Source organism: Carlito syrichta, unplaced genomic scaffold (assembly GCF_000164805.1).
Source record: "Carlito syrichta isolate Samal-C Ts95f unplaced genomic scaffold, Tarsius_syrichta-2.0.1 Scaffold106255, whole genome shotgun sequence".
In the NCBI taxonomy this organism is placed as follows: domain Eukaryota; kingdom Metazoa; phylum Chordata; class Mammalia; order Primates; family Tarsiidae; genus Carlito; species Carlito syrichta.
The window spans coordinates 14,252-20,907 of record NW_007050351.1 but is presented as its reverse complement, the minus strand read 5'-3'; positions in this window follow the sequence as shown (position 1 = coordinate 20,907).

Here is a 6,656-nt window from a genome sequence, read left to right as displayed (position 1 = left end):
TTTCCCCTCCCCATCCCCTCACCTCTGCACATACTCCCTGGGGAGGGGTATTTCCTTCCAACATGAAATCTTTTTGCCTGCTCATTTCTATGGGGAATGGTACATGCATGCAAAGTTGTTGGCTGTTCTTACTCACTTTATTTCAAAAATGTGCAGGGTTGAGACACCTGAATTTTTCCTCGAATACTTTAAAGCAAATTATGCGCCGAAACCTCTCAGACCTGCTCTCAGCGGAATTTCCTTTGAGTGTTCACATCTCAAAACCTTATGTAACCCGACACAATTATCTGAAAAAACTTGGAATTCAAAAGAAAGGTGTTCTGAGCTAGGAATGAAGGTCAGAGCTGGGAAAGAAGTGTTGTCCCCTGCCTGGGGATTGGGTCATACTTCACTACAACAATGCCCAATTCACGTTCCAAAGAAAAATGCTAAACCCTTGGCATGGTGACCAGTGGGTGCACTTGCCTCATCTCTCTGAACAAGGAATCGCTTAATGAGGGCTCCAGGAGAATTACAAAGCCCTGGACCTGACTGGTGGTTAAAAATAGTTCGATAACCTCCTCCAGCATCTGGTCTTTCCAGGATGGAAGCAGGAGTGGCTTGAGCCTCTTTAGGGGGATAACCTCTCCACTGACTGCAAAAATCAAACCCTCCAGAGAGTTGGGGTCTCATACCAGAGGTTAGCACTGCAAATGGGGTATATGTGGGAGTCTAGAATTCTTTTGTGTGTGTGTGTGTTGGAGTCTCACTCTGCTGCCCAGACTGGAGTGCAGTGGCCGCTCCTGGCCACCGCAGCCTCGACATGCTGGGCTCTGGCGATCCTTCCGCCTCAGCCTTCCAAGTAGCTGGAACTACAGGCGTGCACTACCATGCCTGGCTAATTTTTGATTTATTGTAGAGATGAGGTCTCGCCAAATTGTCCAGGCAGGTCTCGAATCCGCGGACTGAGGCAATTCACTCACCTCGGCCTCCCAAGGCGCGGGAGTACAGGCTGAGCCACTGAGCCCGGCCTAGAATTCATATTTTTAACATGCAGTTGGTCCCAGTGATTGTGATTCAGGCCCAGCCCAAGACCCTTCCCCACCCCCAGCCCCTGCCCACCCCCCAACACAATGGAGGGGAAAGGAGAGTGAGGACACGAACTGTAAGTGCAGACCTAAAATTGAGTTCAACCAGGAGTTGACCCCCACATTCCAGAAAGCCTTGGGCCCAGAAGCTCTTTTTCTCTTTTGTTTTCACCTTCCTATCTGCATACCAGCGGTGAGGGACCTCCACGGAGAACAGGCACCACTCATAGGTAGTTGACTTTTCTAGGAATTCGCTGGAGAAAATTGTAGGCAAGGTTGTGAACAAAATCCCCCTCCATCTGGTTTCAGTTTATTTAAAAAAACAACACATACAGGCCTCCCCACCAGCAATCAGAAAACAGCCACAGCTTCCCTAGGGGGATATTAGCCACCAGGGGTGGGGCTGAATTATGTATATGCAAATAAATTAAACCAGCCAGCCAACAGCAACTAATTTTTGTATCTTTTGCAGTTCTTCTGCCAAGAAAAGGCCTGCATTGGGGTGACGGAAGCTGTAAGGAAGCAAGTTTTGGAATTAGTTTTAATAATCAAGTTGCCTTACTTCTGCCGTTGGAAGACATGTTTCTAATCCAGAAGAAATTTTTAAAAAGTGGATAGTCTTACCTGGGTATTGCCCACTGAATAATCCCAGCCTCCTAGGCTGAAGGCCAGGGGAAAGGGTAGCCTGATGATGAGGAATATAGGGTCTAGATGACTATGCTACATAGGGCATATCAGCCTCTCTCTGAGCCTGTTTCCTTAAGTATAGGAAGGGGATAATAGTTTTGTGCTTCATAGGGATGATGTGAGGGTAGTAAATAAAGTAGAAGCAAGTCGAACACAAGGACTGGCATGCAGCAAACACACAGTGAATGTAAAAGAGGGTTATTAATAACTCAGAGTCACACTGGAGGATCCAAGAGGGATCCTAGGGGGATTTCATCCGGAGTCAGCCAAGCTCTCCACCCAAGAAAACCCTGCAGAGCACACTCTCTTGGTATTTCCCAAACTCGAGGACCCTAAGCCCTAAACGACTGCCTTCAATCCTGGAGGCAGTAAAAGAAATTCAGAGGGGGATGCCACACAGTTTGAAAATACAAATGGTACTCTGGCTTCCTGCGATTCACGGTTCCTCTCCCCAGTAACTGGAGAGGACCATTCCTTCAGTTCCGTAACTGAAAGCCCTGATTTCCAGGTGCCCAGCCTAGGAGGGATACCTCTGATAAGGAGGGGTTTCAGTTCACGCCTAGGACTAGGACACTTGAAGGAGATTTGGCAACCTCCAGGTCTCCCATGTTCACGAGCCATGTGCTGGAGACCATGAATATTCAGCTGCCTTGGGCTGACCCCTTGCTTCTCCAGGGCACCTCAGGCTGTCTGGGTAAACAGACTTCTGCCCCTGTCCCTTATCCGGGTGCAGGAATAAGACTCCCAGCCTCCACTTTTCCCCTCTTCCCCAAATCCATAACCTGGCCAATTGTGATAGGGGTCTCACTTGCTCAAAACCATTCCAAGCTCTCCCTTGCCCTCAGAATGAAGTTTAAGAGGCCACAGGTGATAAACATGGCCCTGCATTAACACAGTTCTCAAGAGCCCAGACTTTGAGTTCAGGTGGACTTGAGTTTGAGAACTTAAGCAATTTTCTTAGCCTCTGAAAGACTCAGTTCCCTTGGATGTAAAAATAGAGATATGATACCTACTAGAAAAGGTATGGTGAGGCATCTGCACCCAACCCAGGACTCGGAACAGAAAAAAGAGATTTGGAAGCCAATGCTTGCAACGAGGGTTAAGGATGTTGTGGGGGCGGGTGGTTGCCAGACTAGGGAAGATGATGAGACCAACTTTGGACGTGCTGAGTGTGAGAGGCCTATGTGTGTCCAAGGGAGGCGTCCAGGGGCAGCTGGACACATGGGCCTGCAGTCAAAAGGGAGGCCTTGGCTGGAAAATGAGCGGGGGAGTTGCTGGCATGTGAGTAGGAAGATGAGCTCATGGCGGGGGGAGGGATTGAGTGTGAGGCCTCCATAGCCAGAGGTTCACCCACAAGGAAGAGAAGCTCAAGCGGGTGGCTAAGGAGAGGCAGTGAAGTAGAAGGAACCCCAGCAGCAGTGGCTTCCTCGGCACCAAAGGGAGACAGGGCTTGGGGCAGGAAAGAGAGGCCAGCAGGGCAGAGGTTTTGATGAGACCACATTAGCTGAAGGAAGAGATGGGTCTATGGGATTTGGCGACTAGGAGGTCATTTACTGGTTACATTTGACGAGGTCAGGAAGGAGAGCTGATTCATGGCTTAAGTCAGGGAGGAGAGAGCTGCAATGGTGATTGTAGACAACGTTAGAGAACTGTGGCTGAGAAGCGTAGGAGAGAACACAAGAACTATGAGGAATGAAACATAGAATTGAGGGCCCCAGTGGGCGAGCCCAGAGACAGTGTGTTTACTGCTGGAAGGGGCCAGTGGTTAGTTGTTATACCTGCAGTGCTCAGCACAGGACCTAGCACACTGTAGGAACTCAATACAAGTTTGCTGTCTTTGAGGACGGGAAGTAACGGGGTCTAGGACACGAGTGGAGGGACTGGCCATTGACAAGAAGAGGGACCCCTCTGTCATCGTGCTGGCAGGCGGGGGAAGAAATGGGTGGACAGTGCCAGGCATGCAACAGAGGGTAGGGCAGGGTTTCCTTGGGACTCTGCTGTTTCTGACTTGGACCCTGGAGGGAGGAAGAGATGGCAAGTGAGTCTAGGCTCCAGGATCCCCAGTATAATCAGAGGACAGAGTGTGAGAGCCCTTGGAGACTGCCACTTGGCACCCCTCACTCCGGACTTGTGTCCTCATTCTCAAATCCAGCGGTCACTTGGCTTTTATCCCCTTCAGAGCCGCATTCTCTTCAACAGACCAGCAGATGGTGGCAGTGAGCTGCTGGACTGCGTAGGAGGGGACCCGAGCCTGCCGGTTTCTGACCCACCACGAGGTCTTCCGGAGCCTGGGTGTGCTAAGCGTTCAGCTAACTAGGTTTCTGACCAAGGGGGGTGGGGGGTGGAACAAAGGACTAAGGGAGATTGTGGACTGAGGGTTTAGGAGCGGGGTGGCACAGGGGCTCTGCTCCTTCTGGCAGCCCTTCATTCCTCTGCCCCTCCAGGCCCTGTCTTATCTGATGAGGCTCTTGCCCTCTGCCCCCCTTCCTTTCTCTTCCCCAGAGGTCCCTGCCAGACCAGATTCCTGGTTCTGGCAGAAGCTGGTTCTCTGCCCCTAGGCAGGCACCACCTGGCACCAGACCTCAGACAGGGCTGGGCCAGCTCCTCCCAGTCATGACTGCCCTAACCACCTTCTACATCTAGAACATCTCCACCTAATTAGGGGCAAGGGGTCCGCGGCTGAGAAGGCCACAGGAAGCTGGAGCATATATCCTGGGAAGGAGGAGACATGGCCTAGGAAGTGGAACGAATGGGGGAGAGTTTCTATAAAAATATGGCAGACCGTTCAGTCTCACCAAGACTCAAATCCCACAAGCTGATGACTCTGCCTGAGATGGCACTATCTCCCAGAAGCTGAGCTGGAAACACCCACTTCCTCATCTAACCATCCTATACTCTGTAGTCAACGGCAATTCCTCATGGTGGGCTTTCTGATGAGTCAGGACCCTTCATGGTTCCTTCACAAGACAGTGGAAGGCCCTGCTCCTCAGTCTGTCTTCACCTTACCTTCTTGCCTTCATCCTCCTAAATCTTTGACTCCAGCTCTGGCAAGTACTGGTACTATCTATGTGACCTTGACCTTGAAGGCTCCCCAGGATCCTATCTCCTCTTTTATCCTCTTTCCCAGCCCCAAAGGAAAGTCCTGAATGGGATGAACTATAGAAACCACAGCCAGACTCTTGGTGGAGTGGCTAGAGCTACATCTCAAATCAAAAAGCCAGGCCAAGAGTGCTGTGTCCACCTCTGAGCCTGGGCCATACATTCAGGAGTCAGTGAGTTTGGAAAAGAAATGCTTCCTTAAGTTTCTAGAGGCAGAACGACCTAATTCAAAGGGGAGTTACCAGAAATACACACAACACACAAATGGACTCACATGCACACACAGATCATGGCTATAGGGAGTGACACAACCAAACATCATGGACGAGCCATGGAGTTCCATGGACACGAGGGCAAACATATGCAAGTGAGGTCATGTACCCAAGGTCAGACACTCACGCCCTCCTCAGGCAAGTCCTGCTTCCCAGAGTGAGGGCAGTCTGTCATCCATACTTACAGGAGGAGGCACAGGGGTGGCTCTAGGCAGGAGATGGGTCCTCCACCCACAGCCTCTCCCCTGGAGTGGGTCTGTCTCCTAGAGACTTCCCCGGCCCACCAAGGGGTCATGCCTAGGTGGCAGAGAGAGCTTTGGCGGAGACATTGCCATGAAGTCCTGGCACAGAGCCTGGGCACATAAAAGATAAAATGAGTAACAGAGTTAGGAGGAATGACGAAGAGCCCGTGACCTCCCAGGACTTAGAGAGGGCAGAGATGAGGCACTGGGCAAGGCCTGGTGGCCCACAGGAAGCAGAGACTCCCTCTGTTGTGGGCTGCACCTCCTCTCCTCAGCATAGAACCTGATAGCCAGAGCTGGGCTCGGTTGCTCAGCCTGTAATCCCGCGCTTTGGAAAGTGGAGGTGAGTGGATTGCCCGAGCCCGCGGGTTCGAGACCCGCCTGGGCAACTTGGCAAGACCTCATCTCTACAATAAATTTAAAAATTAGCCGGGCATGGTAGTGTGCGCCTGTAGTTCCAGCTACGTGGAAGGCTGAGGCATAAGGATCACCGGAGCCCAGCAGGTCGAGGCTGCGGTGGCCCGGAGCGGCCACTGCACTCCAGTTTGGGCGACAGAATGAGACTCCAACTCAAAAAAAACAAACAAACAAAAAAAAAGAACCTGACAGCCAGATACTGGCACCAGCTCCCAGTTCCTGGCTGAGCCCTGGCATAGATGCTAGGCACAGGGTGCCAGACACGGGGGTGGGCAGGGTGGGGGGGCCGCTGGGCCACACACAAACATGGACCTTCATACACAAAAGCAGAACAATGTACAGACTCACACTACTTATTATATCCCCTGAGGATTCAGGGGAGCAACTCAGGGACCACCCTGTCCTAGAAGCTGCCTTCGCTGACTCCCCCTGATGTTTCCTCTGACCGCCCCTCCCATCCACCGACACACACACATACATTCGTGTGGCAGGATTTGGGGCTGTGCATACTCAAAGCTGAGCCCTGGAGGAAAGGGGAAAGGCGGGACAAAGACTCCAAGAACCCGGAGCGGTCATCTTGCACCCCTCCAGCAGGAGTGTTTGGTGGCCGCGAGCTGCTCAGGTGTGAGCGCGCTAGGGCGTGTATGCCAGGGACCTGCGGCCGCGCACCGCGTGGCTGTGCGGCGCGTGTGCGGACAGGCGGCGGCGGCGGCAGCCGCAGCAGAGACCGGGTGAGGGCGGGCTGGCTCCACGCAGTGCTCCGCAATCAGTGTACAGAGCCAGGATGCGGGTCGTGCGTGTCCTCAGGTGTCCCGAGTAAGTGTGAGCTGAATGTGCTCACCTGAGAGCGGAGGCTCAGCGGCCCCGGGCGC